The sequence below is a fragment of the Acomys russatus genome, chromosome 24 (assembly GCF_903995435.1).
Source record: "Acomys russatus chromosome 24, mAcoRus1.1, whole genome shotgun sequence".
Classification (NCBI taxonomy): domain Eukaryota; kingdom Metazoa; phylum Chordata; class Mammalia; order Rodentia; family Muridae; genus Acomys; species Acomys russatus.
Window position 1 is genome coordinate 47,307,718 of NC_067160.1, and position 26,757 is coordinate 47,334,474.

Below are 26,757 nucleotides of genomic sequence, written 5' to 3' on the forward strand. Positions count from 1 at the left end.
CTTGCTTATTTTAAAAGAGAAGTGCTGGAGCTAGAAGCTCAGTGGTAGAGACCTTGCCCTGTGTATGCGAGACCATGGGTTTGGTCTCCTGGATTGCAATAGATGGTAGGTAGATAGGTAGGTAGGTAGATAGATAGATAGATAGACAGACAGACAGATGGACAGACAGATAGATGAAAGATGAATAGATGGATGGACAGACAGATAGATGGATAGATTAAAAATGGTGGATAGAGGTGATCAATAGACAGACAAACAGACAGACAGACAGACAGACAGATAGATGTGACTGATAGATAGTTGGATGGCTATATGGATAGAAAGATAGATGGTAGATAGATGGATGGATAGATGACTAGGTATATAGATTGAAAGATGGATGGATGGGTAGATAGATGATTATATATAGATGAATAGATAGATAGTTATATATAATTGGATAGTTACATGATTATAGATAAATATATAATATGTAGATAGAGAGATAAGTAGCTAGATAAATGATAGATGATACAAGGCATAGATAGATGATGGACATGTGGATCTGTGGATTTATGGACCCCAGTGTATTTACGATGTGTAAAATTTGCTTCAATAAAGTTAATTTGGAAAATAGCTATCAGCGCTTCCATTTTCCCTTGTGGCTCTGCTCACCCTTCCCTTCTGATCTCTACAACTCTCTATGTTAATGATTGTACAGATGAAGTTAAGACTAAATCCAGCTGCTTTTAAGATCTAGTGAGATGAGCACACCGACCATCAGGCCCCAAAAGGCCTCGTGTACGTCCTTGTGGTCAGTTCTATCAGTCCTCACCCCGCTCTCTCACTTCAGATGGAAACATAAATCAAACAACCAATAGTGCCTTGAGCTCCAACGATGCTCGTGGCATAATCTTGTCCACTGTATTCTTATCACTGACAGGTGTTCCATTATATGAACACACAATGATTTGCTTGTCCTTCCTACATTTGATGGGCATTTCCATCTGGGAATGAGGCAAAGCCACCCTGACTGTCAACCTGTAGGATACTTGTAGATGACATGCGTTCCTGGGAATGGTAGGATCATGCTATCTTTGTGAATATCCATCTTTTTCACCAGCAGCTCCAAATTGGCCATTCCTTATCTTTGACAGCTGTAGCTAGATGTTCGGGTGGGTATGATCATATTCCTTTTTAGTACCTTTGCCTCCCTCAGACGAGGTCTTGCTACGTGAGTGCTAGAATTACAAGCATGGCCAACTCTGCCCAGATTTAGTTATGTTTCCTCTTCATGTACTTTTTGATATTTAAAATCTTGTTCATCTTTTTTTTCCTCCTCTTTCTCCTCCTTTTCCTCCCACTCCTTCTTCTGAGACAGGCATCACTATGTAGCATTGGCTGTCCTGGAATTTCATGCACTGGGCTTGGAGGTGTATACCACCATGCCTGGTAACATTCAAATATTAAAAAATACTTATTATTATGTGTGAGAATGTAAGTGTGGTAGGCATGACTGTATCATGGTTGTTAGGCAACACCCTGTGCTCCTAGTCAAGCCTGTCCACCCCTCTTCAGTAAGCCAATTAAAAGAGCCAAATTAAACATTGAAGACAGGAAAAATTATGAAAAGCAATTTATTCAGTGTGACCCCGCTGGAGGAGGGGCAGAGAGATCCATCAAACCCCACAAAGGTCCTGACGTGAGATCAAAGTTTAAGTAGAGGGCCAAGGACGTGCACAAGGAAGTCGCCCTGTCAAACTGTGGTCTCGCCCACCACTGACCCATCCCTGTCTGGGCTTCCCTTTCCTTCTGCATGCTGCTCTGCAAGTCGTTAGAACTTTGTGAAATCTCTTTCTGAGAGACAAGGTCCCCTCTGGCTGGCTCATTTCTTCCCCGCAGAATGAGATTCCTGGGGTGCATTGTGTTGATAGCCAGTCAGATGGAATGACCTGAATATCTCTTTAGAATATTTTCGTTTCTTCCAGGTCTGTAGCAATGGCTCACGTGTGGCCATCATAGTTGGCTCTCTCTTTCCACTGTGCTTTGAGGCAGGACCTCTATTGTATGGTTTTCTCCCAACTGAGACCTTAAGACAATAACATTTCCTGTACGCTCCGCTTTAAATACATTTCAGATACTTTCATATTTTGCATTTCTATTATCATTTAGTGTTCTCTGCTTTTCTCTGAGAATTCTCTTTTGCTTGTGGGTTACTTATAAATGTGATGTTTAATTTTACAATTTTAAAAATATTTTCTACTTTTTGTCATTGATTTCAATTTTATTTTGTTAATGTTGGAAATTATATGCTTTATTATCTTATGCTCTTTAATTTTATATGACATGATTAACATTTTTATTATATCTTTGTTTGTGTTAATGTTGGGGTGGAACACTCACATACCACTGGGTATATGCAGGTCAGAGGACAAAGCTCTTTGGGAAGAGGTTCTCTCTTGCTACCTTGTAGTCCTTGGAATTAAACTCAGGCTGTCAGGCTTGGCAGCCATGCCTTCTCCTGCTAAACCATCTTGCTGGTCCCTCAGTCTTTTAAAATGTATTGAGAGTTTTCTTGTGTTTAATATGTTGTCTGTCTTGGTGAACATTTCATGAATACTTGAAATGATCTGTATTCTGGTGTGACTGATACAGCAGCCTATAAATGTCAGATCGAATTAGTTCTTCGTAGCATTCTGTCTTTCCTCACTGATTTACTGCATTCTGCTAATTACTAAAATTTCTACCTATGTTTGTAATTATGTTTCTTCTTTAAATTCTGTCTGCCTCTGCATGCATTTTGAGGCTTTCTTGGTTTAATGATTAGACTCCTTAATGACTTCCTTGTCCTACAGTCAGCTTTCTGTGAAATCGACAGGTGCCTTCCAGTTTTATTGGCTTTGTTTTTCCATGATAGACTTTTTTATTCTTTTACTTTGAAACTATCCACATTTAAAAGAGTTGTTGAGAGCATGCACGTAGGTTATTGTCTTTTATCCTGCTTGACAGTCAGTGCCTTTTAATTATTGTATATAATCCACTTAGACTTAGTATATAATATTGTCTTGAATTTGGGTCTGGACTCTTGCTAATTGATGTCCATTTACCTTGTTAGATTAATTAAAATGTTAAGAAAATGTTAATTTGTCTCTTCTTTATGTTTATTAAGTATATCCATTTAGAAATGTTCTTAGTTTTTAATCCTAATCCTATAGTCTAGGTTTTTCAGAACATCTTTAACTTATATTTCCCATTAATTATTACCATATTCTTAAGATAATTCAAGCAGCCTAAAATAGCATAGACCTGGCCCTACCTTCAACCTACATGCTTTTGCTATATTTTACTGCTAATCCTGCAACATGTTATTATTCTTTATGCTTCAAAATTTAGGTGTTTTATTTATTTTGTTTGTCTCATAAAGTCCAAGTTGGCCTCAAATGCACAAAAGCCCCTGACTGCTGAAATTACAGGTACATGTTCCCATGCCTGATGAAAAGTTGCTTATTTAAAAAAGAATACTGAAAACCAAATGTATTTATTTGGCTTTGATACTTACCACATACCTTTAATATCCCAGCACTCTGAATTCTTTCCATAGGCCTGGGGTCCCTCTACTTTTACTTTTGTTTGACCTGCAGGATTTTAATTAGTGCATTTCCCCCCATTAGTACAGGTCTGCAGATGGCAAATTCCCTTACGGCTTATCTGAAAGTGTATTTTCAGTTTCTAAAGTATTGTAAAGTGATTTTAGGTTCATAAGATTTTATAAAATGAGGGCAGAGTTTGCTCTCCTTTCCCTTCCTGCAACCTCCCTAGTGTTCAGTGTACACAGGCACCGAGACTGGGAAAGAACACTGATGCACTTTAAATGTATGTAATGTTCTCTTCTGGTACAGGGTCCATTCTGTGACCGCTGGTTTGATTTAGCTGTCATTTCCGGCTGGCTTTCTTCAAGCTGTTACAGAGCCTCAGTCTCTGTCTTTCACGACCTTGACTTTCTGAGCAATATTGCTAGTTCCTGTTGCTTCCCAAGGCTCTTCAATTTGATTTTTATCTGATTTCCTTCACAATCCAATTTAGATTACACATTTTAACCACACACACACACACACACACACACACACACACACACACACATGATGTTGTGACCTCCTCAAGTCAGCACACGAGGAGGTGTGGGACACCAGTGTCATATTCTTAGCGGTGCTGGTTAAATGAGTGATTACAACGGCTGCTCTACCTCTACCGCAGAGACATTGTTTTAATCTTTGGAGTCACTGAGTGTCAAGCAGGGAGATAGATATTTTTAGACAGCACAGATAGCCTGCTTGCATTATAACCCCTCCCATTTGAGACTATGGTCAATTTCCATACACCACTTCCCCAAATCCCAGTGGGACTTTGAGTGAGATTGTGTTCAATCTTTATATCATTTGAGTAGAACTGACATCTTAACAGCACCGAAACTTCTGATCTGTGGACATGAGCCATGCCTCCTTTAACTGAGGCCATCTTTAACTTTTTTACTCAGGTGGGTCATTTTCAGTGACCCCTGCACAATGTAAATGGAAGTGAGGCAGGCAGACATCCTCCTGGTTTTTGCTTTTTGTACATTTTGCTTATATATTATTTTTTATGTAAAATCCCTTGTCGCCTCGATCTCTTATCTTCACTATGGAAGCCCTCCTTCCTCTCTGCCTCAGGTGCATTCTCTGTATGGCCAACTTTGAACACTGTGATTAGAAGTGCCCTGGGTATAATTTTCCCTCATTTTTTTTAATGTTTGAGATTCATTAAGTTATATGTGGATTTCTATTTTTCATAAAATGTAGAAAATATCTGACCCGTTATTTTTCTGATTTATTTTTTTTCTGTCTCTTTTCTCATTGGCACTTTCATGCCATATATTTAAAGTTGTCCCATAGTTCACGAATGGTTCATTTACCTAAAAATATTCTGGAGTGGTGGGCTGGGGAGATGGGTCAGCAGGTAATGGCGCCACTAAGCCTGTCAAATCTGAGTTTGATCTCTGGGACCTATATGGTGAGAAAAGAAAACCGACTCCTTCAAGTTGTCCTCTGATTTCCATATGTCTCCTATGGCATGCACATCACACACACACACACACACACACACACACACACAATTTGTGGCATGTGGGGCATAGGGAATCTAATCTGAGTCCTGGAGGTTATTGCATTCCTACACACATTCCAGTTAAGTGGCTTGGAGACACATCACAGATTTTCTTTCTAGAGCAAGACTCAGCCCGAGTCTAATTATTCCTTTTCTATCAAGGCAAGAATTTTATACCTGGTCCACCCAATGTTCCATGCATCCTGGCTCGTGAGAACATACTGCTTTTGGTGCTGTGTGGGTACCAGGGATTGCCACTTCTAATCCTTGTGCACGGCGCTCTCTTTGATCTAAGTTTCTTCACAAGGGAGCACTGATCTGTGCTTGGCTGAACATCAAGGGGGGTTCTCTGGTAGAAGTGATCCTGACACGACTTTGCAGTGTTGTGTCCACCCACAGTAAAGCGTTAGTCAAAGCCTGTATTAGCTATTTTTCTGTTGTTGTGTGTGATTAAAAAAAATACTATGACTAAAAGCACCCTGGAGGAAAGAAGGATTTATTTTGGTTTGATGTTCCATGGGTGTAGCGTGTACCATGGTGAGGAAGGCCTGACAACAGTCAGAGGAGGCATGGCAGCAGGAGCAGGGGGCCGGATGACCACTTCCTAAGGGCTCTTTCCATGACCTCCGTAAGAATGCCAACTATGTGAGCCTGTGAGGGACATTCTTATTCACAGCACCACACAGCCCAAGTAGCATGTACAAAAGCACTGGTCCATGAAGCAGTGTGGCACCCTGAAAACACGAGGGGGGTACCACGGCCGGGGAATGGGGATGAGCTGTTTGCTGTTGGGAGGGTTTCAAGGAGACGGTGTGGCAGTAGATGAGCTCTGAGTAGACTCCATTCAAGGCCGTGGACAGTCTTGAATGTCACATCAAGGAACTTAATGAGCAGAGGCCATCTCAAAATAAAAGATGGCGAGGACGATGGCGGGGCTTTAGAACTGGAAGGGTTCTCTGTTGGTGTGTAGACTAGATGGAGGAGAGTAAAGAAACAAGAGAGAGGAAGGTGCTGATGGTGGAGCTGGGGAGGGCGATGAGTGCCTGTGATTCCAGGGCCCAAGGGGGAAAGGCAGGAGGGATGAAGGTAAGGCCAGCCTGGCCACACCATAGTCTCAGAGAGCTCCCCCGCCTCACAATAAATCTCAGAACCTTACACTGTGACAGGGAGACAGGGCTGTTGAGGAGAGATTGATTGGATGTGAGGAAGCTTCACTAGGTGGTACCAAAAAGTGGGGCTGGAGAGGGCGGGACGCTTCTGGAATCTGGTGAGGTGCTAAGATGGGCTGCCTAGGAAAAGTAGCTGTTTTAGTGGAGAAGACAGAACATGGCCTCCCTGGGGCTGAGGAGAGGGCCTCTGGCTTTCCTGTTAACTGTTTGCATCTGTCCATTCTCTGTGGTAAAAGTCAGAAGTCAAGAGATGGCCCCGGGTGCTTCCTGTTTTCACTTTTTTTGTTTTGTTTTGTTTTGCTTTGCTTTGCTTTTTCGAGACAGGGTTTCTCTGTGTAGCCTTGACTGTCCTGGACTCACTTTGTAGACCAGGCTGGCCTCCAACTCACAGCGATCCACCTGCCTCTGCCTCCCAAGTGCTCTGTTTTTAGCTTTTTAAGCCCTGTAGTATCAATGTCCATTGGAGTGAAGCTGAAGTGCTTAGGACTGAATAGTCTCTGTGTAATTTGTAGTCTTTTGACTTTGGGCCTGACACTCCTGTATCTGCTGCTTCTGGCGTCTCTGTTCCCATTCCCTTCCAGCCCCATTTCTTCATCGCTGTTTGAATTACTGTTATGACACTATGACAAAATACATAAGGCAGTCAACCTGCAGAGGGAAAAGGTTATTTTGGGTCATAGTTTTGGAAATTCAAGTCCCAGTCAGTGACTGGTTGGGCTTTTTATGCAATAGCATACTGTGGCAGGAACGTGCGTGTGGTGTGTGTGTGTGTGTGTGTGTGTGTGTGTGTGTGTGTGTGTGTGTGTGTGTATGTGTGTGGTGTGTGTTGGGTGTGTGTGTGTGTGTGGTATGTGTGTGTGTGTGTGTATATGTGTGTGTATGTGTGTATGTATATGGTGTGTGGTGTGTGTGTGGTGTGTGTGTGGTGTGTGTGTGTGGTGTGTGTGTGGTGTGTGTGTGGTGTGTGTGTGGTTTGTGTGTGGTGTGTGTGTGTGGTGTGTATGTGTGTGTGAGTGTATGTGTGCTTGTGGTGTGTGTGTGTGTGTGGTGTGTATGTGTGTGTGGTGTGTGTGTGAGTGTGTGGTGTGTATGTGTGTGTGTGATGTGTGTGTGGTGTGTGTGTATGTGTGTATGTTGTGTGTGGTGTGTGTATATGTGTGTGTGGTGTGTATGTGTGTGTGGTGTGTATGTGTATATGTGTGTATGTGTGTGGTGTGTGTATGTGTTTGTGGTGTGTGTGTGAATGTGTGGTGTGATGTGTGTGGTGTGTATGTGTGTGTGTGTGGTGTGTGTGGTGTGTGTGTGTGTGTGGTATGTGGCTGCTCACCTCATGACAGTGGGAACCAGGAAGAGGAGACTAGCATTCTACAAGCTCCACTGAGGGCACACAGCAAATAACACAACAGCCTCCCAGGAGGACTCACCTGTGGCAGCACCACAGGCTATCAGTTAATCCTGGAATACCTGGGCCTCCGAGATCCAACAATAGCATCTAAGTGGGAAAATGCTCCTAATTAGAGTGCATTTGGGCATCCAGTGAATGTTTAATAATGGCATTCCTTATTAGCTGCAAACCTGAATTTGAAGCGAGACATTATTATTTTTATTGGTTTCTCTGGTTTGCCAGAAAATATATCTTTAACATTAAGTATTCAAGCTGGGCGAGAAATTGCATGCCTGTAATCCCAGGACGGAGAGGCAGAGGCAGGTGGATCTCTGTGAGTTAGAGGCCAGCCTGGTCTACAGAGTGAGTCCAGGACAGCCAAGGGTACAGAAGGAAACCCTATCCGGAAAAAACAAACAAGCAAGCAAACAGAAACATTAAGGATTCAACTAATATATGATAGTGTGAAGGAAAAAATGGCGAAAAAAGTCTGTGGGTGGCAGGCCGAGGCAGGAGGCCATCTGTGAGTTTGAAGTCAACCTGGCTGACTTAATGAGCCAATGGTATTTAGTGAGACCTTATTTCAAAGAGAAAAAAAAAAGTCCCTACTTACGAGGTGAGATGAGGCATGTTTGGGTGTGGCAGCCACAGGAGAGTTTCACTGATTAGAAAGCAACAGCTTAGTGTGCATCCTTTCAGCCCTTTCCTAGCCACAAACAAAGATGTGCTGTAACAACTGCAGACTCTTTGTACTAAACATTGCTCTTCGGCAGCTTGCTTGACCCTCACCCTGTACTTCGGACATTTTCCAGGTCAATGCTGCTTCGCATTTCATTACGTGAAGAGATCATAACTTGTGCTGGAAAGTTCTCATACTTCTTGTTGTTCAACAAATAACACTATAAGGAACATAGTCATTATAGGGTGCTGGCATTTTCTAAATAGGCAGGTCATCTGTGTGCTGATGCGGAGCATGTTCGTTTTCAACAGGCAAAGCCAAGTACAAAGCTTTATCAGACATGGGATTGTGCCTCTCTGTCTCTAACCCTGTGTGTATTAGAGTGTGTGTATGGGGGTGTTGGTGTGCTGATGTGTATATTGGGTGTGTGTGTGTGTGTGTTGGTGTGTGTGTTGGTGTATTTGTGTTGGTGTGTGTTTATGTATGTTGCTTTGTGTGCATTGGTTTGCATGTGTGTGTATTGGTGTATGTGTTAGTATTGATGTCTGTATTTGTTGTGTTTGTTGTGTTGGTGTGTTGTGTTGGTATGTTGTGTTGATGTATGTGTGTTGGTGTGCATATGTATGTTTTGTGTTTGTGTTGTATATGTGTGTGCTGGTAAGTGTGTTGGTGTGTGTGTGTGCTGGTGTGTTTGTGTTGGTATATTGTGTTGATATGTGTGCATCTGTGTGTGTGTGTGCATGTATGTTGATTTGTTTGCATGTATGTATGTTTGTGTTGAGTATGTGTTGGTTTGTATGTGTGTGTGTTGGTGTGTGTGGTAGAGGAGGTGTGAGTCACTGTAAAACAATAAGGAAAACTGGAGCTTTGTGATTTCCTGTGTGCATTAGTAGGAAGTGCGTTTCATCCAGGCAAGGGGAGACTCAGGTTCCCTGCTGCCGACGCACACAGTCCTTACCCAAATGCAGTCAGCAGGTGGCGCCCGGCGGATGCACGTGGGCTTCTCAGGGAGGCTGTCAGTCAAGGCTGGCCGAAGATGCAGGCTTGCTTTCCAATTTTAGCAGATGGCCAATCAAAAATTCCTCGGAGTTTTTTTCTTTTTCTTTTTTGCATATGGTCTTCCATCTGGGTATTTGAGAAAAGTACAGTTTTGTTATCAAAACAGCATTTATTATGGTGAAAGAGTTTGTATTTCTCAGCAAAGATTTTTTTTTTACTTTTAGTGAATAAAGCCAAAAGCCTGCTCAATAACGTCTTGCAGCTTCTCAGAGGAAGCCATGGAGCGTGAGTGCTTCCATTTTCCTGCAGTTGCCACCCTAAGTTAGCTCTTGTGAGTCAGGGCCTCAAGGTGGAGACAAGCACATTGTCTGAAAAAAACAAAGCAGAGAGCAGTATTCTCCGTTGAGTTTAAAACAGGAAAAGTGGAATCTTAAGTAGGTCAGAGTAAAGGCAAGGAAAAAAAGAAAAATCTTTTTTCTTTGTTCAATAAGCTTCTGCTGACTTAATTGTCTGTGATGGTAGCTTCAGTTGTCACCCAAGAAGAAAGCCTCAGTGAAGGGCTGTCCCCATCAGGTTGACTTGTCGGCACGCTGGTGGGGAACTGTCTTGATTGCCTTCGTTGGTGTGAGGAGACCCAGGCCACTGTGGGAGGCACCATTCCCTGGGCTCGGGGATCCTGAACTGTGCAGGAGAAGAGAAAACCAGCTGAGCAAGGAAGCAAACAAGCACGCAGTTGTTCACTTCTCTCTGCTTTGAGGTTGATGTGCTGTGACCAACCCTGCTAAGTCTGCTGCTGAGACTCCCCTGCAGTGGCGGAGAATAGCCTGGAATTGTAAGCCAACTCCCTCCTCCTCCATGTTGCTTTTGTCAGAGTGTTTTACCACAGCACTGAGTGAAACTGGAATGGTTTTCTTCACGACCTGGCTTGGCTTGGATTCACCAAAAGCTTGTTTGGAGGACTCAGTTTAAACCCCTTGACTTGCCTTAGAGAGTCCTGCCCACGCCTGCAGCATCATCTCTCACACCCCTGACCACTCCTGCTCTAGTGCTCCATGGCTTGCTGTTTGCTGTGTGTGTGTGTGTGTGTGTGTGTGTGTGTGTGTGTGTGTGTGTGTGTGTGTGTGTGTTTGCTTGTGCACATGTATGTGTAGGCCAGCGGACAACCTCAGTGTCACTCCTCAGGCACATCCACCTTTGTGGGGTTGAGCCTTTCAGTGACCAAGCCGGCTAGGCTGGCCTCCAAGCTACAGAGACCCATCTGTCTTTCCCCTCCTAGTGCTGAGATTACATGTCATGTGGGCCTCTGTGCCCATCTTTTTTATTTTTAATGAATTCTAGGGGTTGAATTTAAGTCTCCCCATTTGCAACTGAGCTATCTCTCTAGCATCGTGCTTGAGGTTTTGGGGTATCAGCTTCTTGATCTCTCTTTGTGGTGGCATGTTTTTGCCTAGAGCTCCAGGCCCCAGCACTGTCTTATTCCAAGTAACTGATGTTAGTTTTTCTGGTTTCTCACTCTGTCTCTGTCTTTCTCTGTCTCTGTATGTTTATGTCTGTCTGTCTCTGTCTGTCTTCTCTCTTCTCCTTTCTTTTCTCTCTCTCTCTCTCTCTCTCTCTCTCTCTCTCTCTCTCTCTCTCTCTCTCTCTCTCTCTCCCCCCCCCCCCCCCAGCTGCTGTTTTGATACAGGGTCTCATGAAGAGGGCTGGCCTTGAATTTGTTAGCTAGCTGAAGATGGCCTTGAACTTCTGATCCTCCTGCTTCCAGTAACCAGGTGCTGGGATGACAGGCATGTGTCTCTACACCTGGCTCAGTTTTGATAATTCTTTAAAATCCTACCAAGCTTTTTCTTTCTCTACCAAGTTGGCTCTGCTGTGCGCATCTGGGCCAGACCTCAGTAGCATTGGGCTGTTTTCTTTATGGTTAGTAACTACATTCCCTTCTCTCTTTCTCCTCCTGGGAGGTCTGATTGGTCTTATTGATCACCAGCACATAGACATCACTCAAGTACACTTGCCTAATTGGATTGAAAGGTTTCTCTTGGCTGCATAGCCACTGAACTTGGCCTCTCTGGTCAGCATGGTGTGGCCTGTCTCCCAAGAATGTACAAGAGACTTGAGCCAAAGGAGACTTACCAAGGTAATGCCATCTACTGAGAGGGAGTCATTCATTGTCCCAGCCTCCACCCAGAGGATGGGATGTCGCCCGACCCATCCCTAGAGGCTGAGGCCTATGGTGGCAGTGTCAAGTGAGGAAAGGACTGGAGACAGAAGCAAGGGGAGCCAGATGTCAGAAGAGTCAGATGATTCAAAGGCATGGCTTCATCTCCCCATCTGCTTCCAGCTTTCTTTTTTTATTTCCAAAAATAGATTGTCACCCTCCCCTAGGATGGCTCATGCTGTCCCTGTGTCCCTTGCTTACATTTCCTAGGGTGATGATATCATCTTCAGCTCAGTTACTGCTCCTCTCTTGGTCTGAGAAGTTCTGCCTGGGCCCCTTGATTTGGCACAAGTGACAGCTGGCACTTACATCATGGTGCACTGCCTACTGAGGGCTTTTCATGCTCAAGGCTGTTTTATCTTCATTTGGTGTTGGCTGTTTCTATCTGCCACTTGGGGAGGCAGAGATGAGAGGTCAGAATGGTGGCTTGTGCTCTTGTATATGTAAACAGGTGTATGTAGCTTCTCTGTATTCATGTAGCAGCCCTTGTGGTAGTTAGACATTTCCTGTGATAAACCTAGCTAGTACCAAGGGCTAAGGCTACAAAACAATTTGAAAATGCCCTTGCCCTTGGGTCTTTGACTGGAAGGGTCATCATTCATCTATCCACCCACCCATCCATCCACCCACCCATCCATCTACCTACCCATGCACCCATCCATCTATCCACCCATGCACCTACTCATCCACCCATCTACCCATCTACCCATCCATCCATCCACCCACCCATGCATCCATCCATCCACCCACCCATGCATCCATCCACCCATCCATCTATTCAGCCACTTATCCACTGACTCACCCACCTACCCACCCACCCACTCATCCATTCATCTACCCATCTACCCTTCCATCCATCCATCCATCCTCCATCCATCCATCCATCCACTTGAGAAGTTGAGATTCTGATCTTAGTGTCTTTCCATGAAATCATGTTCTTATTCTTTCCTATACAGAGGAGGAAGCTGAGGTTCTGAATGTTGAGTAGTGCCCTATAGTCTCATGGCTTCTGATGACATGTAGCCAGGACTTGGACGTACACCGAACTTAGGTGTGATTTCCTTTAGTCTTGGCAGACATTTACTGACTGATTTTTAAATATCCAGCATCCGAGGGATGACTCTCTGCTTTCAGTGGAGGACACTGAGTGTACTAGTTAGTTCTATATGAACATAACACAAGCTATAGTCGTCAGAGAGGAGGAAGTCTCAGCTGAGAAAATGTCTCCATAAGATTGGCCTGTCCACAAATCTGTGGAGCACTGCTTTGATTAAGATTGATGTGGTGCCACCCCTGGTCCCAAGGGGCATAAAAAAAAGCAGACTAGAAAAATCAGGAGGAGCAAGTCTGTAAGCAGTGTTCCTCCATGACCTCTGCATCAGTTCTTGCCTCTGGGTTTCTGACATGACTTCCCTGGATGATGGACCTACAAGCTGTAAGATGAAATAAACCCTTTCCTCTCCAAGCTGCTTTGGGCCATGGTGCTTTATCACAGCAATAGAAACCCTAACAAAGACACTGCTGATGGATAGTCCAAAGGAGAGAGATGAGACAGAATGCAATGAGCTCAACACAAGTGCTGTGCGAACCAGGGTGATACAGGCTGTGGAGCATGGGACATGGACACGTCAAGGAAAACTACCATGCCATCATCTAACCTGACATAAAACAGTGAGCCAGTCTCAAGGGACCAGGGTTCAAGTCCACTCTGTCTTCACTAACTGTGGGACACTGGACAAGCCACCTCACTGTTCCTGAAGGCTTCACCAAAGGGCCAGCATTCTGATCTGTAACTCTGTGGGTGTGGGCTTTCCTAAAACTCACTGCTGGAACTGAACAGCTATGCAAATTTCTGTTGTAAGGTTTCAGCTGGGGCACACAGGACCTTGGGCAATCAATCATCTTGTTATTGGTGCAGTCCGTATAGCCCGGAGCTTGCAGAGCTCTGGCCAATGGGTGAGGGCCGCAAGACAGCTATAGGTGGAGATGTACCCAGGCGGGTGGCAGCTCACCCTGTGTGATCTTTGCACCTGATCTCTCTCCCACCCCCTCCAGGGTCAGTGATTGGCTGAGAAAAACAAAAACTGGCTGAGACAACGCATCCTTCCTATGGCTTCTCCCAACCCCAAAGCTTCAGGCTCTTCTCACCTGGGCCCCTCTCCCAGGGTCACACCTCTCCACACTCCCTTCCCAAGATCCAAACCTTTTTCGTGTTGAAGCTATAAAGGCCCTTTGCGGTACCACCGCCCCACATCAGTTCTGAGTATGCAGCCACCTTGGCCCTTGCTTGACTGCTCTGTCCTCAGTCCTGTACTCTTTCTCAATGATAAGACCCCCAAACACCCCCACGCATTGTCCGAATTCCCTGTTAAGAGACAGCAAGTCAAGATTTGGTGTTGCTCTCGACCTGGGTTGAGAGCCCTTATTCTTTCCTAAGCGTGTCCTCAGGTTAACCTGGCTAAGCCTCAGTTTGCTCCTCCTCTGTAGCACTACAGGGTTGCTGTGTGCCGCACACTGAATATCTCACAGGAAATGCTCCCTCTTCTGCGGTGCCTACTAACCTTGGGTGTCCAGGAAGCTGTGTCCCCAAAAAGGGACATAAAGAGCATGCTCAGACATGTGTGAAATGAATGGCTACTGAAAATGGCTTTGCAGTGCTAGGTGGAAATCTTAAATCAAGAATGCTTAGCAAGGCCAGAGAGATGGCTTAATGGTTAGAGCACTGGCTTCTCTTCCCAAGGACACAGATTCAATTCCCAGCACCAACATGGCTGCTCACAGTATCTTCAGTCCCAGGGGTCTGATGTTCTTTTGGCCTCAGGCACCAAATATACAAGTAGTGCGTGTGCATGCATGCATCCATAACAAATACAATTTTAAAACTTAATGCTTAGCATTCTGCGTATTTGTGGCTTTAGGGTAGTAAAGAAATGGCCTTATCATTTTGAGATTAATTATCTCAGTTTTTTTTTTTTCTCCCTTCACATCACTTAGGAGTGAGGAAAAGCAAAGACGACATTTTGACCAAAGTGTGCCTTGGTTTGGCTTAGCTGTGTTGAGATCTCCACATCATCCCGAGAAAACCCCCAACTCCGACAGCCCCTTCCTTACAATAACACTTATAATTGAAGGAGCCTTATTGTTTCATGGTCTAAACTCCAGTTTCCCCAGACACACTTAGTGTTTTACATAACGACTATTATATTCACGCTGCTTTGCAGGACTGCTCCATCATGAGAAATGCAGGGAGAAACATGCTCATGCGGGCCCCTGCTTGAACGTGCCTTTCTCTCTCTGGCAAGCTTTTAGAGAGGAAAAGTGAAAGAGGTAAACAGTGTTTTTTTTTTCCCCTGGGAGAGACTGTTTTAAAGGTCAAGGAAACCCTGTTTCTCCAGTCAGCAAAGGTCATCTTTCACCCTTCAATTTTTATCCATTTGTCTCATTTTGGAAAAAATGAAACCTTAGTGAGGGTGCCCGAGTCACTTGAGCAGCGACGTCTAATTTTCTGTAAGAAAATAGTGGAGCCAACCTTGACTTCAGTGGCTGTTTCAAAAGGAAATTATGAAAATTGCCCTGTATTTTCTTTCCTCATCTCCAAAGAAATGAAGAAACCTCTCTGACTGTGACTCAGTCAAGGGTTGCACCTAGGATGGGTCTCATAGATGGAGAAATGCAGTTAGAAAAGTGATGCAGTCGAATTCCTGGGCTTACTAATGACAGGTGCCTCTGGTCCTTTGCCCTCACCCAGTTGTACATCCCTCCCACGCCCTCTGAGAAAATATCTCTTATAGCTTCTGGTGGGGCGAGAAGGTGATAAAAAGCATTTGTTTGGATAGAATGAACTTATGACAATGCTTCTCTCTGCTTTGGGTCTTAATACCTCTCTTCCATTTTCTCTTTAATTTTTCTTTATGCAGGGTGTGTGTGTGTGTGTAGGTGCATGTGTTCACAAACAGAGGGCGCTGGTGTCCTGCCTTATCACTCTCCACCTTATTCCCTTGAGGCAGGGTCTCTCCTGAAGCCGGAGCTCTGTTTCTGCCTAGGGCTGGCTACCCAGCGAACCCAACCACCCTCCCATCTCCAGCCCCAGCTGGGTGCTCAGGATCTGCAGGCAGCCCTCATGCTCACACAGCAAGTGTCTTACATCTAGACTGTCCTCAGCGCCTTAGCTTTTCATTTTCATGTAATCTCAGATTCACAGGAAAACCTCTAAGAATAATATAATAATTTTCACAAACCCTTCACTCAACACCAGGGTCACTATTGCACATTTGCCCATTCCCAAACATTTCTGGATGCGTGTCCTCACATATGCAGGCATTGTTCTTTTTCTCTTTCCTTTCTTTCTTTGAGACAGGATTTCTCTGTGTACCCCTTGCTTCCCTTGAGCCCAGAGATCCATCTGCCTCTGCCTCCCTAGTGATGGCATCACTCCTGGCTGTGAGTTATCACAACTGTGAAATTAATATGGACTCAACACTGTCCACGTTGTAATTGAAGTCACAATTAGTTCCGTTTACTATAATTAGTTTTATTCATTTACTTTGGTTATCATAAGAAATGCACCGGATATCCTAGTGGACACCTTTGGGAGGTAGAGGCAACAGGGTCTTGAATTTGAAGCCAGCCCAGGCTATCTAAAAGATCTTAAGTAAATAAAGAGAAAATGGACAACACCAGATATTTATGCATGTGGTGTACATAGTCTGGCCATAGCCCATGACTATACAACACACGTTTTCTATTAAGTTCTTCCATTAAACCTGTAAGGTACATAACACCTATCATCACTATTTTATGAATGAAATCATAAGCCCTGGAGAGTTCTAGTCACATGCCAAAGATGGTGTTCCTCTGGGAACTTAGCAGATAAAGAACAGCCAATGAGTAGCAGAATTTGCTTTGAACCATGAATGCTCAGAGACCAAAAGCCATGTGTTCTTAAAGATCACCTAAACATAATTCTGCACAGGGATAGGAATAAAATGCTTACTTTTGAGAAAATATTAGCAGATTCCAGGCTAGAGAGAATAATTACCTTGGAAACAATTAAATGTAAACACGGGGGGCTGAAGAAATGGCTCAGTGGTTAAGAGCACTGGCTGCTCTTCCAGAGGACCTGGGTTCAATTCCCAGCAACCACATAGCGGTTCACAGCTGTTTGTAATTCCAGTTCCAGCAAATCTGATGCCTTCTTCTGGTCTCCATGGGCACTAGATAAGCAAGTAGTATGCTTTCTAGGTTTATTAAACCTTTAAACATATTTGACAGGGGATGTTCAAAGGCATATTGAACATTGTTCCGTGATGGGCACATTTGTTACTGTGATAACAGTGATAATAGAGCTGATAAGACTGAATTGTAATGTTTATTTTTTGTGGCAGCAATAGCAATGGTACCACATGCTTATTCTCTATGCAGAAGTTGGCAAACTTGTCCTAACAAGGGTAGCTAGGAACTGTTTTCAGTTTTGCACATCACAGAGTCTTTGTCACACTCAGCTCAGATTTTGTACTGTACAAGATCCATAAATGACACATGAATAAATGAGTTTGGATCTATGCCAACAAAATTTCATAAAACAGCCAGGGGTAGACTCACAGCATGGTCCAAAGTCTGCCGTCTCACACAGCTGACTAAAGGAACCTTATTTCATTGAGGACACATTCAGTCAGAGAAAACAAATAGATGTGCTCAATTTTAAGCAATGCCTGACCTTCCATCTTAAAGGAGGTGTAAACATGGTTTATTTTCTTCATTGTCAGTTATGCTAAATGATGATTAGGAGGAAAGGGACATACACTGAATTACAAAAATAATTGATATGTAATAATATGCTGTGGCTGCCAGGGGGTGGTGGTGCATGCCTTTAATCCAAGCACTCGGGAGGCAGAGGCAGGCTGATCACTGAGTTCGAGGCCAGCCTGGTTTACAAAGCAAGTCCAGGACAGTCAAGGCTACACAGAGAGACCCTGTCTCAAAAAAAAAAAAAAAAAAAAAAACATGCTGTAGATTGACATTGGAAATGCTCCTGAGGCATATTAGTATGTGAGTCAGGGTTTAAAGGGGGCAGAGTAAACACACACACACACACACACACACACACACACACACACACACACACACACATACACACACACTTGTGTAGTGACAGCCACACAGCAGGGAAGTCTCATTGAAGAGATACAGAGATAAGAAAGAAACAAATATTAAAATTATTTTAATCAGGTAGCCATCTCTAGAGGTATCACCAATGACAGCAGACTGGCCTCCACTGATTAAGATTCTCGGCAATCTGAGATCACAGAATGGGAGCCTGCAACCTCTTGAAATAAGATGCAGTTGCTTGGTTTGTTTTGATTTTTTTTTGAGACAGGGTTTCTCTGTGTAACCCTGTCTATCCTGGAACTCACTTGTAGACCAGGCTGGCCTTGAACCCAGAGACCCACCTGCCTCTACCTCCCAAGTGCTGAGAGTAAAGGTGTGCACCACCACATGGCATAAGCTGCAGTTTTGTTATGACAGTTTACTAGGAATCAGGTACTGGAACATCTGTATATGTGTGTGTGTATCCACCCAGATGTATATATGGATACATACATACATACATTGTTATTCTTAGTATAGTATACAGAACATGTGCATTGCATATATATACATATATACAATGTATATGTAGCATTTATATAAATACTCCTATAAATAGAATACATATATTAACATACATTACATACTTATCTATTTGCCATATATAAAATAAAGAACAATAAATAGTATATTTGTAATAGATATCTACATTTGATTTTATTAAATCTTATAGCAAAAAGTTTAATTTTTAAGGCCAGGTGTGGTGGCACATGCCTTTAATCTCAGCACTCGGGAGGCACCAGCAGGTGGATCGCTGTGAGTTCAAGACCAGCCTGGTCTACAAAGCAAGTCCAGGACAGCCAAGGCTGTCTCAAAAAACCAAAACAAACAAACAAATAAACAAACCCGAGAAACAAAAAAAACAAGTTTAATTTTAAGGCTGGGGGCACAGTTCGGTGGTAGAGCACTTACCTAGCATATATGAGGCCCTAAGTTGATCCCCAGTACTGTAAAAAATACATAAATAAAAAGATGAAACCAAAATCTTGCAAGGTTTTGACTGAATAAAGATACTAATATATTTTAATGTACATCTAACCAATTGTTAAATAAAAATTATATCTTTATCATATACAGCACATGTATAGATTGAAATATGTATAGATTACGGTGGAAGAGAGTGGACTGCCTCATATATGTGTCACTTTTTTAATGGTGAGAACACCTGAAATCTACCCTCTTGGGGCTAGAGAGATGGCTCAGCAGTCAAGAGTGTGCAGCTGCTTTTGCAGGGGACCGTGTTCAGTTCACACACAAGCCTTCGGGGGCGGGGGGAGGGGACCTGAACCATAGCCATCATGATGTTGTAAGGCAGACATTTTTAATTTACTGTGATCTAATTCGTGTCCTTTGCCTGGCATCTCCCCAGTCCCACCCTTCCAGCCCTGTGCCCATGAAACCACGTGGTGACCATCTTCCCACACTTGGCTCATTTCACAAAGTATAATGTCCCACAGATTTACCCAGATTGCTGTAAGTGGCTGGGTTTTTTTCTTTTTAGGAACTGACTAGTATTCCATTATGAATGTATGCTACATTTCATATCCACACATCTGCTGATAGGCACTTGACTAATTGCCTATCTTGGCTGCTATGTGCAGGGGTGCGTCAAACGGGCAAGTGTGCGGGTAACTCTTCAATGCACAGAGTCCACTTCCTACATACAGCCCGTAAAGGAACTGCTAGATATGTTTCTTTCTAACTTTCTGAGGAACTTTAACAACTACAATTGCACTGTTTCCCACAGTGGCCATATGCAGACATTCCCTCGTCTCCACCGCCTCGCTAGCACTTGCTCTCTGTTGTTTCCACAGCAGCCACTGACAGGTTGTGAAGCTTTTAGCTTGGATGGTTAGTGATAACAAGTGTTTCCCTGCGTGCCTGACACCACTCTGCACATCTTCTTTTCAGAAATGTCTGTTCAGCACCTTAGCCGTTTAACTCTATTTTCACTCTGTTTGTCTGCGTGCTGTTTGTCCTTGCGCTGTACATGCAAGCGTGCACTCTGAATTTTTCTTGACCACTCCGCCACCTTTTTTTTTTTTTTTTTTCCCTCAGACAGGATCTCTCCCTGAGCCTTAAATGCTATGCCAGGTAGACTGGTTCACTAGCAGTCCCTGTTTCTGCTTCCCCGGCACGGGGTCAGGGAGTGGGACATGTGACGTCACACCTGGCTTTCGTGTGGGTGCTAGGGATCCAGACTCAGAGTCTCATGCTCGCACTGGTACATTTGACTTGTCTGTGGTCCTTCTCTGTTTGACACACTCCTCCTTATGGGATGTGCGGCTTGAAAATGTTTTCTACAATTCTGTTGGTTGACTGTTTCCTAGTCAGGTTTTTTTGGTAATTGTCCCAATATGTACAGAAAAGAGAGTTTAGGCTCACAGGCATCACTCAGTTGTGTCCACTGACTGGCATTTTGATGAGCACAGGATAGCCATATAGGTGGCTGCCTCTCAGTCTAAGCCTGCCTGAGGTTTCTTCATCACTGGACTCAGAGCGCATCATTGGCCAGAATCCCACAGAAGCCCGGCTGCATCTTTCCTCGGAGGGATTGCATGTGGAAGTACCTCCTGTCCTTGTACCTGATTATTGGGGATGATAACTTTAGTCCTTTGGTTGAGGTGACGTGTGCCAAGTCACCAGTACAAAGATGAGTCCCCCATGCTAATAATTAGTAAGCATCTTGTGGGAAGGTACTTGTGGAAAGCTCTGCTGCTCCGCCAACGTCTCCCTTCCAGCTTTAGCCTTTATTAATAATCCTTGCCTGGCTCTGTTGTGATGATAAGCGTTGCCAAATGGTGATTGTCTAATGCTACCAACCCTTGTTCACTTGGCTGGCGATGTGTTGCTTCAAAGGAGAACTTGGCTTTCTCGCTTCCTTATTGATGTGTGCACGCATGCATGCTGGTGTGGACTTGTGGACTGTTGTTCTTCAGGTTACAATCCTTTACTATCATTTATTTGGATGCTTTAAATTATCCAAGATTTGGCCAGCAGAACGCTGAGTCCTTTTAGCAGCCCTTGCCGGGTTCTCTGTGCACTGTGTCGCTAGGACCATAATGTGCTCCGGGCCGCTCTTGTGTTTCCCTGCCCCAGATGCAGAGCCAGCCTCCTCTCCATTAAGTCGTAGGGGTTTTCTATGGATACGTATTGCTTGTGCTGTGTGCTCGTTCCTATAAGTTATTAATACGAATTGTGGCTGGGGCACGATGGCACCTGCCTAAGATTCCAGGACTTAAGACGTGGAGGCAGGGGGATGGAGAGCTTGAGACCAGCCTTAGTTATGCAGTGAGACTCTATCTTAAACAACAATAAAGATGCATCGTGGTGTTTTCTTTGTGTAGCTTGTACACACAGTTAAATCAATCAAACAAACCCAAACCTCTCTAACTGCACTCCAAAGCAGACAGATAGGGAAACATTCTTCATAAGCAAATGATCCATGCTCCAGTGAGTTCACACTGCTGTACCCTGTGGCATGATGAAACACTCCCTGGCTGGCTCCCCACCTCTAAGGAGCAAGTTTGGATAGAAGAAAAAGGAAGCAGTACTTGATTCAGGACAGCCCTTCCCTCTGTTTCTCTATATTTGACGATATCCTCTATATTTATATATTTGACTATATATTTTCTGTGTTTGAAACTATTTCCACACATAACCCCTGGATACTGCATGCATGACGGACCTACTGTGCATCACTGTGCCATTAGTGAGGACCTACTGTGCATCACTGTGCCATTAGTGAGGACCTACTGTGCATCACTGTGCCATTAGTGAGGACCTACTGTGCATCACTGTGCCATTAGTGAGGACCTACTGTGCATCACTGTGCCATTAGTGAGGACCTACTGTGCATCACTGTGCCATTAGTGAGGACCTACTGTGCATCACTGTGCCATTAGTGAGGTGGTGTTCCTGAAGTAGTAAATATACTCTATAAAATGGAAAAAGAAAAAAATTATAATTTTTTCCCTCTATCTACCCAATGGGCTTTGTTTGTTTGTTTGTTTGTTTGTTTGTGAGTGATACTCCATTCCAACAAGGAAACATCTCCCTGTTTCTACAGGACACAGAGAGGAAGGTTCTGGGCTGTTGTTATGTCATCTATAAAACACCTTTTCACATTCATGCAGCCATGGCAGGATGGCTCAATACAGTGAGGTCTTTCTGGAACCCTTGGATCCTGCCCACACACTGCCACTCATATGCTCCTGTCACTGTGACATGTCAAATGTCACCAGGAATTTCCAAGATCCTTCCTAGGTGGCAGTGCCAGCTTCCTCAAGACCATGGGCTGACCTACATGAGGCAAAAGCATTTCATCTAGGACCTTAGAAATGCAAACCTCGTATATCGCTCAGAGGCATTTAATTTTTAATACAGTCCCAGAATTGTGTTTAATGCTATGCATTTGCCTGGATCCCACTCTACTTTCTGAATCAAAATGAGCCTGGTCTTCTGTTTCCCCACCTGGATGGGGAGACAGCTGAGTTCACTGCCTCGGGTGGCCCAAACGGATTCAACCCAGAGTGTCCCAGGGAGGCACTGTGGCTTAACATGGAGCCATCCTGGCAGCGAGCTCGTTGTAACCAGCTCACCAGAAAGCATGAAGCATCCTGGAAGCCCTAAGCAGAAGAAATCTCAGCAGGGTCATCAGACAGACGAGGGAATTGAAATCCAGGGAGGGGAACAGACGTACAGAGAGCTGGAAATACTAATTCGGCTTAGAATGGAAGAAATTGGTATCAAAGAAATCCTGGAGACTGGAGAGACCTAAGAATGTAAGAGACACTTCCCTTTCTGGATAGGTCCCTGAATACGGGGCAAGTGGCCAGACTCCAGCCTGCATGCAAGCCTTTTCATAAGTGGCCAATAGAATGTGTTTCCAGGCGAGTCACCTACCTAGTGGGGCCCTTATAACTGTAAATAAACCTGAGTTGCACTCTTTGCCCTGTATCTCACCCTTCTGTCCTCTCTCTGGGCATGATTTGGCCCTCTTGGTCCCAGAGAGCATACATGTCCTCTGTAGACTCTGTGACAGCCCTTTACAAATAATTCTAAAATGGCCTCCGTGTCTGTTCAGTGTTCTAAGCTAAAGTCTCTGCGCATGCTGCTGCCATTACTGAGATGAGCAATGCTGACATGGCTCTTCTCTTTGATGGGCAAACATGACACAAGCAGGAACGCATGATCTGCCCTCCATGTCCTTACCACTGCGCCATAAACCACAAGACACCTGGGCTTAGGAGCAGCCTGCAGAAGTCCAGGCACAGGTGACATCATTGCCTTCAGGTGCTAGAACATCAGAAGGACCCTCTCAGAGTGCTGTTGGAAGGATAGCAAGAGGCGGAGTTAGAGTGAGGTAGCACTCCCAGCACTGACGCTTAGTAAATGTTTATTTCCCTCTCCTTCCCCAACATGACATACTTGAAGCAACCTCCTAAAACTTAGCACAGAAAACGGGATAAAAGCGGCTCATGCCTGTGTCCTTGCTCTTTATTCTTTGCATGTGAGCATGAAGTCATGCTGACCCCATGTAAAAGCTGTAGTAGTACGTATGTATAGCCATGTAGTAGCATGTGTCTGCAATCCCGAGGGCCCTAAGGTGAGATGAAATGTAGAAACAGGAGAAGCTCACAGGCCAGGGAACCTGGCGTATTACAGTGGGAACAGGCAGCAGCGAGCAACACAGAGACGCTGTCTCAAACAAAGTGGAAGGCAAGGTGGTCCTCTGACCTCCAATGCAGGCACTGTGGCATGCACACAACCACAATCATATGTGCACACATCATACACAATTTCCCTGACTGTGGTAATGTTACATACCGACTAAACCTAATGCCACCATCTTGCTGCATCCCATATTTTGAGATGGGGATCAACCTACTTTGCTAAGCTCAAGAGACGTGAGTGCCTCGTTCTCACCAAGCACTCTGTAGTTTGAAAGTATCCCCTGGCCACACAAGCCTGGAAAGCGCAGAACCAGTGAGGTTCACTGCAACCCCACTTGACAGAGGAAGGCATCAACGTGGAGGCATAGCAGACAGTGCCTTCTCTCAGTGTGCGTTTCTTCTGTGTGTGGCTCACCCACGGAGGCTGTCTGTGTGTGGCTCACCCACGGAGGCTGTCTGTGTGTGGCTCACCCATGGAGGCTGTCTGTGTGTGGCTCACCCACGGAGGCTGTCTGTGTGTGGCTCACCCGTGGAAACTGTCTGTGTGTGGCTCACCCACGGAGGCTGTCTGTGTGTGGCTCACCCACGGAGGCTGTCTAGGTGTGGCTCACCTGTGGAAACTGTCTGTGTGTGGCTCACCCATGGAGGCTGTCTGTGTGTGGCTCACCCGTGGAAGCTGTCTGTGTGTGGCTCACCCGTGGAGGCTGTCTGTGTGTGGCTCACCCGTGGAAGCTGTCTGTGTGTGGCTCACCCGTGGAGGCTGTCTGTGTGTGGCTCACCCGTGGAAGCTGTCTGTATGTGGCTCACCTGCGGAGGCTGCCCTATTGGGAGTGACTCTGTTGCTCCGTCTTGTGAGTCCTCAGTGAGGCCTAATGAAACTAGGCCAGGTAGGGCTCCCTGCTCGTTCCTGAAACTCCAGGACTTCCAAGGCAGGGGCAGGAGGACCAGGAGTTTCAAGGATGAGACTAGCCTGGGCCACAGGAGACCTTGTTTCAAATAAAAAAAAAGAGTCCTTTTTGTGTCTGTTGGCAGGAACCTTAGGGACCCAAGCTTTAGGGGATCTAGATACATTGCCCTCTGCCATCAAGGGTGAAGTAGAGAGCCATCCATGCTGAGGTTAGGGTCTCTAGTGAAGAAGTGTATGCAGCCGTGTGCACCTTTGCCTTTCCCTTGCTCTCCTTGAGTCGCTGATTACGTCATTTATACTGGGAAAGTAAGGGCCGGGGCCTAGGTGTGTAGTCTTGAGGCAAGCAGAACTCCAGCCAGCCCTTAAAGTGCCCTTGGCTCCCAATGATGTGGTTTCCTGTGACTTGTGAAACACCCGCCAAAAGAAAAATGCATTTTGAGAAATGGTAGGCAAGTCAGCTGTCACTCAGAAAGCGGTCCTCTATAGCCCCTCTTGGGATTATCAAGGAAGAGGTTGGTTTCCTCACAGATGATCTAAGGTGAAGGTTCTGGTCAGAGGTGGGTGGTGGGGAAGGAGTGTTGGGGGACATTTCCGTTTGAGCCCTCTACAGAGAGCTTAGCCCCAGATCTGGTTGTCAGTGCCCACCTGCTACCCTTGAAATAACACCAGACATAAACAGTGCTCATCAGAGGCAGCGTCATCTCCTGCTGCCTTTGTGCCCAGCTCATCTTCCAGCCTCGGCTCTCCTTCCCAGGTGATCAAAGGCACATGAGCAGTTCCTTTCACGTCAATGCCTGCAGACTTCCCTGGAACCCACAGTCGCCTGTGTGGGAACCAGATTTTTGCCAGGGCCTCCTGGGCTCACACCATCCACCCAGGCCTTCTCTGTGCAGGGTCAGAGTTTTCACAGAAGGTCCTGCCTCCTGTGCTGTCGCTGTCCACCCACTTGAGACCCTGATCGAGGCACACCCACCCAGAGGCTCTGCCACTGAAACTCAGGACAAGGGATCATATTCATAGCCCAGGCTATAAAGTTGTCTTGATTTTGTTTTTCCCACCCTTCTGGCCTCTGGCCTGTCAGTCAAGGCTCACTTGACTTCTAGGGACCTCAGCGCTCTCCCTCTCTCTCCTCTCTCTCCCCTCTCTCTCCTCTCTCTCCCTCTCCCTCTCCTTTTCCCTCTCCCTCTCCCTCTCCCTCTCCCTCTCCCTCTCCCTCTCCCTCTCTCTCTCTCTCTCTCTCTCTCTCTCTCTCTCTCTCTCTCTCCCCCTCTCTCAATCTCCTCCCACCACCTCCTGACCCCCAACACAACAGAACAACAACAACAAAAACCCTATCTAATGCCGTAGATTTCTCATGGTGTAACTATTAGGGTTAAGTAAAATAACAAACGTAGCGCACACTGTAGGCGCTCGGGAGATGCTGTTCTCAATGCGTATTGATTGCATCTTAAGCATAAAGCTGGGAGCATTCCTCCAGGAACTAGCCCGTAGATTCGGAACGATGCTGCAATTCAGCAGAAAAGGCATGGCTTTGGAAACTTAAACGCACACCTGTGTTTAGATAGGCTAGATACAAAATACGTGACCTTGAAGAAATAAATTATCCTTTGAGACCCAGTGTTACAGCCAGGTGTGGTGGTGCATGCCTGTAAATGCACCCCAGCACTTGGGAGCCAGAGACAGAAGGATTAGGAGTTCAAAGGCACACACACACACACAGACACACTTACACACTCATACACACACACATACACACACCCCCAAACATACAAGATAACATAAAAATGTAATGCTATATGAGACCGTGTCTCAAAAACCAACCCTCTCCCCTGCCCAAACCTACCAGTTTGGCATGTGAAGGAAGTTAAAAATAGGCTACAGTGAGCCTATGTGTACATACACACAGACAACTATATCTGGCCTACATAAAGGGCAATTTCACACAGATCACCCTTACTGTTTATACGAGCTGAACATGCTGCGTGGGAAATGCTCACGCTATCCGCATTGCAGTCTTCAGGATGACTTGGGAAACTGTGTAGTGACACAGGTGTTGGATGCCAGTGCGAAGAAGTAGGATGGATTGGTTGGTGAGTGTGTGTGTGTGTGCGTGTGCGTGTGCGTGCGCGTGCGTGCGTGCACACACGCTATTCCAGATCTCTCTGGCAAGGGGACATTTGTAGGTGGTGGCAGTGTGCACTGGAAATGTAAACACAGAAGGAATAGAATAGAAGGGAAAGGTGAGCTCATCGGATGTATCACATGTCCTGCAGCAGCCCAGGACGACACTGTTCCAAAGAGAGCGAGAGTTACCTACATCCGGGCCGACTTTAACTAAGGTCTAAGGAGTAGTGAGATTCACCAGGCTTAGCATTCACAGCAATGGTCATGTTAGGCCACGAGGCAGAACTGAGCAGACAAGATGTCAAGTGGGTTCTAAGAGGTATCAGCCAAGTCCGGCTCT

The 26,757-nt window shown here is 45.2% G+C and overlaps 1 protein-coding gene across 1 annotated transcript in view; it reads left to right on the top strand.

Moving 5' to 3' along the window:
• The window catches only part of Ttll11 (tubulin tyrosine ligase like 11), a 227,423-nt gene that overhangs the window by 39,760 nt on the left and 160,906 nt on the right, over nt 1-26,757 (top strand). The gene's annotated exons all lie outside the window — the stretch shown is intronic.